General features: G+C 42.0%; 1 pseudogene; it reads right to left on the reverse strand.

Moving 5' to 3' along the window:
• LOC145819861 (NAC domain-containing protein 6-like) overlaps positions 1 to 8,819 on the reverse strand; it is a 68,750-nt pseudogene extending 59,931 nt beyond the window's left edge.
• Between the last annotated feature and the right edge of the window lie 1,060 nt (positions 8,820 to 9,879).

The following is a 9,879-nucleotide window of genomic DNA, read 5'->3' on the forward strand; positions in this document are numbered from 1 at the left end:
GAGCACTATCACACTTCCAATGACAAGCATATGAGCTCTGTCAACACAATAATAGATAAGCATATGAGCTCTATCTATGGAGTCCATCCCCTATCTCCTCCCAACACATCCGGTTTAGAGGTCCATCCCCTATCTTCCCCTAAACCGTGGAGTGCATCCCCTATCTCCTCCAACACAACACAATGCATACAAACAACAATTATACACATCATCACACAATACATAAATTTAATGTATTCTTTCAATCGTCAATCTCAATGACACATTCGAGTGATTAGTTTCAGTTTGCCTAATCATCATGCATTGTCTACAACAATCACGATTATCCTCCACCGATAGCCCAAAGCAGTTATTTCTAAACAGAAAATAAATGCACAAATGGATATTTAATCAACATTTCATTTCGGTGAGTGATAAATAATCCAACTACACCCTTTAACCCCATACTTTCCCAATCTCTACATTTTCACTTCATTTCCTCATTTCTCACAATTAATTATCCCAATTAATCAAACGGTGTAATTAGGTCATTTCCATAATTACCATTTCAACCCTTAGGTCCCATTTTCATCAATGATTCAACATTTATTTCACTTCTCTACGACAAACATGCTTTTAGGTTTATTATAAATAAAACCCCAACTTTTGTAAAAATAACACAAGAGCCCCAAACTTTCACAAAATTACTAAACCAACCCCAACATCACAAAATACCAAAATTTAAAGACAAAATCCATAGAGAGGAGTAGGATATCCCTACCTCAAATTCGGAGCCTCAAAGGAGAAGATGACAAAACCCAACGTGCTCCAAAACTCGAAATTTTCAGATTAAAATGTAGCCCTCGACGATCAACAACCTTTTTGTAAAGGCCAAAGATGAGCAAATCACTCCTACTAGATCAAAACCTAGAGAGAAGGTAGTATCTAGAGAGAGAGGCTCACCAATGGTGTTTTTGGAAAAGTAGGAGAGAGAAGAGAAAGTGAAAAAGTGATTTGAAAAGTCAAACCACGGAACTTAAACCCAGTCGCCCCGCTCGAGCGTCAAACACCCCGCTCGAGCGTCACTCACAGACTCCCGCTCGAGCGTCAACAATCCCGCTCGAGCGGCGAATACACACTCCCAGAACTTTTACAGAACCAGGTCTCCGCTCGAGCTTCCAACTCCCCGCTCGAGCGTCACTCACACGACCCCGCTCGAGCGGCCAATCCCACGCTCGAGCGTCCAACACTGCACAGAAAATACTGGATGGGTGCAATTCCCGCTCGAGCGCCAAAACCCCCGCTCGAGCGGACAGGTCAAAATCTGGGCAACTAGTTTTGGTTTCTAAACTCAACCATCCTGTAACAAACCTGCCCAACACATCCGATAACTCAAATACTAAGTAAAAAGGATGTAAACAAGATAATAAACAACTACCAACATCCACGGACACATGTCCGGATCACTGTATAACAAGGGTAAACCCGGGATCGCTATAATGCCGATCTCTAGTGGGATGACTACTTCTGTGCCGTAAGCCATAGCAAAGGGGGTTTTCCCTGTTAATCTTCTCGGCATAGTCCGATATGCCCAGAGTACATTGGGCAACTCGTCTACCCACTTTTCTTTTGCTGCCTGCAGCCTCTTCTTTATCCCATCCAAAATTACTTTGTTGGATGCTTCTGTTTGCCCATTGCTTTGGGGGAAACTTGGTGTTGAAAAGTAATTCTTTATCTTGAATTTCGCACAGAAGTTCTTGATGAGTTTGGTGTCAAACTGTGTTCCGTTGTCGGCAACCATTGCTCTTGGAATGCCAAATCTGGTGATGATGTTTCTCCATATGAAGTTCTTGACGTCCATATCTCGAATTTTGGCAAGAGGTTCTACTTCTATCCACTTCGTGAAGTAATCTGTTGCTACTAGTAAGTACTTCCTTTGCCCAGTTACTTGGGGCAACTGCCCAACGAGATCCATGCCCCATTGGGCAAATGGCCATGGACTAGACACAGGGTTCAGGTCAGCAGCTGGCTGGTGCATCAAAGGTGCGAACCTCTGGCATTGTTCACACTTCTTCACGTAGGCTTTTGCATCTTTTTGCATGTAGGGCCACCAATACCCCTAGGTAATGGCCCTGTGAGCTAGTGATCTGCCCCCAGCGTGGCTTCCACAAATCCCTTCATGAATTTCATATAGGAAATCTTCAACCTGCAAAGGGTGTATGCACCTTAAAAGGGATCCAATGAAGGACCTTCTGTAGAGATGTCCATCCGCTGTCAGATTGAATCTTGCCGACTTCAATCTGACCTTGTGTGCTTCCTTATGGTCTTCTGGCAGCTTTCCCTCTTTTAGGAATGTAACAATTGCATCCATCCAGCTTGGTCCCAAGTCCACACACATTGTTTCTTGTTCTGTGATCGGTGGTTCTATGCTCGGGCCTGACAAATAGTCAATCATTATTGTCCTTGTTTTTCCAGTTTGTATTGAACTTGCCAAGTTGGCCAATGCGTCAGCGTGGTTGTTATCATCTCGGCTAACTTGAAGAAGTCAGCAGTTGCGAAACAAGGCTGCCAGCCTGATGACTTCCTTTGCGTATGCCGACATTCTCTCATCTCGGGTTGCAAACTCTCCTATTGTCTGATTCACTATAAGTTGTGAATCATAAAAAATTATTACCTCATCTGCTTCTGCTGCCATTGCCAGCTTTAGTCTTGCAATCAATGCTTCGTATTCTGCCTCATTGTTTGAGGCCTTGAACCCTAATGGAATGGACTATTCCAATATCTCCCCATCAGGAGATATTAACACTACTCCTGCCCCCGCTCCTTGCCGGTTTGAGCTCCCATCAACAAACAGGCGAAAGGAGTCGCCGATGTAAATGCTGCAGGGTCTGAGTTTTTCCTTTCTTTGTTCTTTTACCTTTGGCTGGGCTTCTCCTTGTTTGCTTGGACATCGTTCATCTTAGCTCAACGGAGCCCGGTGTTCGATGGATTCTGGCGTGAATTTGGCCACAAAGTCGGCCAAAACTTGGCCCTTAATTGCTGTTCTCGGCCTGAACTCCAGGTCGTACTGGCCCAAGGCCACTGCCCATCTTGCTATTCTTCCAGTTAAGTCTCCTTGTTGTAACAAGGACTTCAGTGGGTGCTCTGTTAGCACTATAATCTTATGCGCTTGAAAGTAATGGTTCAGCTTCTTTGAAGCCATTACTAAGGCCAGCATTAATTTCTCTAGTGGTAGGTACCTTGTTTCTGCATCGGCCAAGGTTTTGCTTACATAATAAACAGCCTTTTGCTCCCCTTTTTCCTCTCGGATTAGCACTGCACTTACTGCGTGTTCTAAAACTGCTAAATACAAAAACAGTTCTCCCCAGGTTCGGGTGTTGAGAGGACTGGAGCCGTGGTTAGATATTTCTTTAGGTTTTCCAAAGCGGCCTCACATTCCTCAGTCTATAGGAAGTCCGTGGCCTTTTTCGCCAGGTTGAAGAAAGGTTTACATTTGTCTGAGCTTCGGCTTATGAACCTGTTTAGGGCCGCGGCCCTTCCAGTAAGCATCTGAACCTGTTTTGCCGACGTCGGGCTTTTCAGCTATAGGATGGCCTTGATTTGATCTGGGCTAGCCTCAATGCCCTTTCTTGTTACCAGGTACCCTAAAAACTTACCTGATCTAACTCCAAACGCGCACTTCGATGCGTTGAGTCGGAGCCAGTATGTTTTGAGTATATCAAAGACCTCTTTTAGGTCAGCAAGATGATCCTTAGGTTCCTTGGTCTTTACGACCATGTCATCGATGTAGACCTCCACTGTTTGGCCAATCAGGTGTTTGAACATCTTGGTTACCAACCTTTGGTAAGTTGCTCCTGCGTTTTTCAACCCAAAAGGCATTACCTTGTAACAGTACAGCCCTTTCGGGGTGATAAACACTGTCTTCTCCTCATCTGGAGGGTACATGGCTATCTGGTAATATCCCCTGTAAGCATCCAGGAAGCTCATCCTTCCATGTCCAGATGTGGCGTCTACTAACTGGTCAATCTTGGGTAGAGGAAAGCTGTCTTTGGGACAAGCTTTGTTCAGGCTTGTAAAATCTACGCAGACCCTCCATTTACCATTCTTTTTCTTTACTGCCACAGTGTTTGATAGCCATGTCGGATAATTGACTTCTCTGATGGCCCTGGCCTCCAGAAGTCTGTCTACTTCCTCCTCCACTGCTTCGACGTGCATCAACGTCGTTCTTCTAGCTCGTTGTATTACTGGTTTGGCTGTCCTGTCAACGTTCAATTTGTGGCATGTGACCTCGGGGTCAATGCCAGGCATTTTATAAGGCGTCCAAGCGAACACTTCTGTGTTTGCTCTCAGAAAAGTTTCCAGTTCTCTTTCTTCTTCTTTGGCTAAGCCCGAGCCGACAAGAAAGAAGCGTTCTTTATCATCCTCCTGGACGAGGACTTTCTTCAGTGCTTCTTCACTCTTCGTGGTTGGCTCCTTGCCGACATCCTCTAGGACCTTCATGTCCTCGTCTTCAATCTCTGCCTTCTCTGGTTCTCGAATGTTGCAGGTGGATTTCATTGCTGCCATGGAGCAATTCTTTGCATGTAGTTGATCTCCTCTGACTTCTTCAATCCCATGCTCTGTTGGGAACCGTAGTAGTTGATGCAACGTTGAGGGAACTGCCCCTATTGCATGCAATCATGGCCTTCCCAAGATGATGTTGTAGGGCGAGGGCGTGTCAATCACCATGAATTCTGTCTTGATCTTCTTAGTGTCAGCTTGTACTTCCAAGCTTATTGCGCCCAGTGGCCACGTCGGCGTTCCATTGAAGCCGACCATCGGGCCATTGGACTGCTCCAAGTCATCAGGATGAAGGCCCAGCTCCTTGTAACATCTAACATACATGATGTTGCAAGAGCTGCCTTGATCAATCAGGATGCGTTCACTTGGCACTCCCCAACCTGGAGGGAAACTACCAAGGCATCATTATATGGATGCTGGACCATCTCTAGGTCGGCTTCAGTAAAGGCTATCGTCAGTCCCTGGCATTCTTCAGGCCGAGGTCTTTTATGTCCGACCTGGTTTACGTCCTGTAGGTGTTTTACCTTCTGGGTCTCCCCTCGTATGTCGTTTTCGTTCACCTTTGAGTGAATTACATTAACCACCCGTGGTCCTCCTACCTGTGGTTGCTGTGCTGGGGGAGGTGGAGCTGCTGGTGCTTGAGGCAATCTTGCCTGTTCTTCCCTTGTCCTGGTCTCATTGACAAGGTCCCTCAGATGGCCTTGCCTCACCAAGTCTTCTAAGTGTGCTTTTAGGGCTCTGTAACCCTGAGTTGGGTGCCCTTCTTCATTGTGGTAAGCACAACGCCTACCGACGTTTCTTCCCATAAATTCCCCTGGTGCTCTTGTCGATGCTCTAAAATAGGGTTGGTTTCGTATTTGATCCAGGACTTTATGGATCGGGATTCGGAACACAGTCGTCACTGCCTGTTTAGCCCTCAATTTCGTTTCTTGTTTGATCGATCCATTGTTATCTCGGCGAGCCGTTTCCTTTCTCTTGCTTTGTCTCTTTGTTTCCCGACGTATCCTCCTCGGCTCTGGCGTACTTCTCGATTCTCGCCATGAGTTCTTCTATGCTTTTTGGTAATGTCTTTGCCAAAGACTTCCGTAGTGGGCAGTTATCTTTCAGGCCGTTCTTGAAAGACACGACCGCCACCTCTTGGTTGCATTTGGGTATTCGATTGAACACCTCGTAGTACCTTTTTGCGTAGGCCCTAAGGGCCTTCATTCTTGGTGATTTTTAAAGCCATCAGTGCGTCGACCCTCAAGGGCTGTAGTTTGTTCGTCACAAACCTGGCCACAAACATCTTGGCCAGGCCTTCCCACGTCTTTACGCTTCCCTTCGGTAGTTTATGGAACCAATCTGATGCAATCTCCCTGAAGGATGAGGGGAATACTTTGCAGAACAACGGCTCGTTCCCACTATATAATGCCATTGAATTCAGGTATAGTCCAACGTGAAAGTTTGGATCTGACTTACTATCATATATTTGGAACCTCGGCATACTGAATCTCTTTGGTGCTTCAAATTTGTCCAGTTCCACCGAGAATGGTGTCCTCGGCTTAACCGGGAAAGTTACCTCAGCTTCAGCATTCTGTTGCTTCCTCTTGAGGTAATCTCTCAAGTCTTCTTTACTCCTCCCTGGAGCTCGGCTATCTTTGGACTTCAATCTTTTCGGTACACTACTTTCGGCCTCGTGGTGGGCCCGTTTTGATCTTTCTCCATGGGTTGTGTCAAAGCAGAGCGCCTGTCCTTGAACATGCCTATGTTCTTTGGGCTCTGGGTCCTTCGTGTGATACGTCCTTCGGGACTCCTCTCGTCTCGACTCCTCTCGTCCGACTTCCCTAGAAGGTCGGTGAGAGTGCCTTCCGCTTCTAGTGTGCTGAGGGGCTTCGGGGATTGTTTTCCTTCCTCCCTTCTGGACATTAGTTGCTGGAATCGGCATGTTCTGCAGCGAGTACGGTGGCTGCATGACATTGTTTTGCATCATGAAGTTGACAACCGACGGCAGGTCTGCCAACTTGTGTGCCAAGTCTTTTACTTCTTCATCCCTCCGCAGGCACCTATCCCTCTATACCTGGAGGTTATCTTTGTTATAGTACTTGCTTTGGTCTGTCTTCTTCGAAGTGTCGCCCTCCTGGCCGACGTCTTTCTCTCCGTGGCCCTGGTCACGAGTTTCTGCATTGTGGTTGTCTCCTTCGATATCAAGGTTGATTGGTCTGCCACTCCCAGCAGGAGTGTCGTCCCCAATCTTTTCCTTCTGTCCGTTACTGGCCATCTATTCTTCTAATTTCCCATAGACGGCGCCAAATTGTGTGGGTGATTTTCTGATCACACTGCCCGTTTAGTAATCAGCTAGAGAGCACCGGCAGAGTAGATGGCTTCAGCTAACCTGTAACAGAAAGAGAAGGCTCTGGCGGTGGTTCCACCACCCAGGGGTACTTTGACGATCAAGTCAGTATATCTCTCAAAGATAATCAATAATGCTAAACTCAATGCTCAAAGCATAAATTACGTACCTTAGACCCACGGGGGTGCCTCTCTTTTATAGTTAACTCAATCCTAGTCTCACTAGAAGCCTGACTTCTATGGACTCCAATTCAGTACTTACTTTGGACTCCTCAAGAGACAAAGAAAAACTCCCTAAGAGTTTTATCCTCATCTTGACTAAGTCTCCTCTTCATTCTAGGACTCTTGTCCCTTATCCGTTTATCTCGGATTCCGATATCTTCGGAGATAACCTCGGCAACGCCGAGATAACCTCAGCATAATGACCAGGACATGTGACACCTCGGCTGACACATCGGCGTTACCTTACCACGTATTGGTACTCAGAAAATATATCCTCACATACATTAATATAATAACGTTAATATATTAACATTTTGATTAAAATATATAATTGACAAACGAGTGTCAAGTTAGAATAAGTCCACAATTAGTGGGATAATGCTCATCGCTTCCAGATGAGTTACTGGATGGGGACAATCCTACCTAGGGTGAAGCAAAATGGGCAAATAATTACACAACTTTCAACAGTAAAATAGAAAGATATACTAAGGCCTCGTTTGGCAAGAGGCTATTTTAGCCAATTAGCCAAAAAGTTACTAAATTAGCCAAAAAGCCAACAACCCATACTAAAAAGTCAAAGATTCTCTTTTCTCTCTACTTTTTGCACATCTTTTCGTAATTAGCCAAAAAGTCATTCCAAACATACAAGTTTTTTTTACTTACCTTTTTAGCCAAATAGCCAAAAAGTTACTAAATTAGTCTATTCCCAAACGAGGCCTAAGAAGTTTTCTGAACCTCCAAACTCAAGTGCACAACAATTGATGTTCGTACTTGCACTTATATTGATAGTTTCAGCCTTCAACTGATTAAACATTAGGGTGTCTCCAACTGTTTACTTTAGTGAGGAAGAACTTACTGTACTTGTCGTTGCAAGATGCTTGAGAGTTTCTAGAATTTATTAAAGATTTGTGCTTGTATAATTCAACTAGCGTGATAAATTTTTAGCACATGTGGCATGCTAACATATTACAAAGCATATATTTTTTATAATAATTTTTTTTTTCTCAGTAGGTGACAGTTATATGGCACTGTTTGGGAAGTTAGTTTTTAAGTTTTTTTTTGTTTTTTTCACTAAAAGACAAATTGGTTACAAAATCAAAAAAAATAAATTCAAACAAAATATCACATCAAACCCTATAATTATTTTACTTTTTCTCTCACAAATATCACATCCAACCACAAAAATCCCAACTATCTTTCCAAACATAAAAAAAAAAAATTCTCCAATAATATCCTATAACTAAAAAAATCTACAAAAAAATTCACTTTCCAAACACTTACATAATGTTTTTGCAAAGTAAATGCTAACAAGTGCCATTTAGATATTGTTCAATATTGAAAAGTGCGTAAAAAAGTGTACTGAAAATGTATAAAAATATTAAAAAATATATTTATTTCAATAAAAATATATTAGTGAAAAGTATATAAATATTGTTCAATATTGTTTAATTTTTTTTATAAATATTTTATCTTTTACTTATGTCCTAAAGGCACTGACTAGAAAGATTTTTTTTTGCAATGGTAAAACAAAACTTTAAGAAGAAAGAGCAATGCCTACCAGGTAAGTCCCAAGGATCATGATGGTAGATGTTGAGGAAACCAATAATATCAATTCCCAATTTCTTGCCAAAAATGATGTATTTAAGGTAGAAGCTGAGAAGCACTTCCTCTGTTGGGTGAAATCGGAATCCTGACAATTCAAGCTCAAATGTTGATTCCTGCTGATCCATCACACACTTAATTAGTTGAAGAGTTGTTTTGCAAATGTTTTCAAAGTGAACACTTTGCTTCTGTCCTCTGCTTTCAGAGTTTGTAAATTGTAGGTAAAACAAAGTAATAACATTCACATGTACACCCACAATGAGAGAAGAGCAACTCATGGATTTTATAGGAGATGTGGGTTGGTGATGTCTTCATTAAAAATTTCATTAAAAATTTGATGGGTCTTGCTAGCTGACTTTTATTGACAGTTCAGTAAGAATCAAATACTATTACAAAAAATAAAATTTTAATATATATTTTACATATTATCGTACATTTATATTTGTTTTTTACGCATCGTATATTTTCATTCTAAATTTGTGTTCTATAATAAAGAAAGACTTTTAGTTGCAAGATTTGGTATGATTTGTTGCATATTGTAAGAGCATCCACACCAGTCTTTTCAAATTTTTAGTTAAATTATAACTAAAAAGGCCATTTTTCTATTTTAGCTAGTCACCACACTGCATCAAATTCTCTATTCTAATTCAATCCTATTAAAATATTTGCTATTCTTTCTTTTTTCATTAAATTGATGAGCTGCTAGCCAAACAATTCCGATGTTTCTTTGTAAAGGTAAAACTGGAGGAAATGTTTAAAAAAAAAAATTAATTTGCCATTGACCGGCCGGACTTCCGGGCAAACATCCGATAACACATAAAAAATTGAATACCCTATAAACAGTTGCTCGTTTCATCAGGGAAGTACTGTAGCATTGGCAAAATGAATGAAGGCTATAGCGAGGCTGATGGAACACATATTCACAGCTTTTATTCTCTACAATAGCTTCAAAGCCATTATAGAGAGGCGCCATTATAGAGAGGCTGATGCTGATACTCTAAGATGATAAACATAAAGTAAAAGTTAAAAATACTCTTTTCTCAAATTTTTAACAATTAGCTTTGTTTAGCATATATAAGTTCAATTTTTTTCATATATGGCCACTTGATTTTCAGATACATATACTTAAAAAGTTTAAAAAAAAAAACTAAAGAAATCTTTAAAAAATTTAATAAATACAAAAATTAT

Source organism: Camellia sinensis, chromosome 2, assembly GCF_055761805.1.
Source record: "Camellia sinensis isolate YWXY chromosome 2, ASM5576180v1, whole genome shotgun sequence".
NCBI classification, from domain to species: domain Eukaryota; kingdom Viridiplantae; phylum Streptophyta; class Magnoliopsida; order Ericales; family Theaceae; genus Camellia; species Camellia sinensis.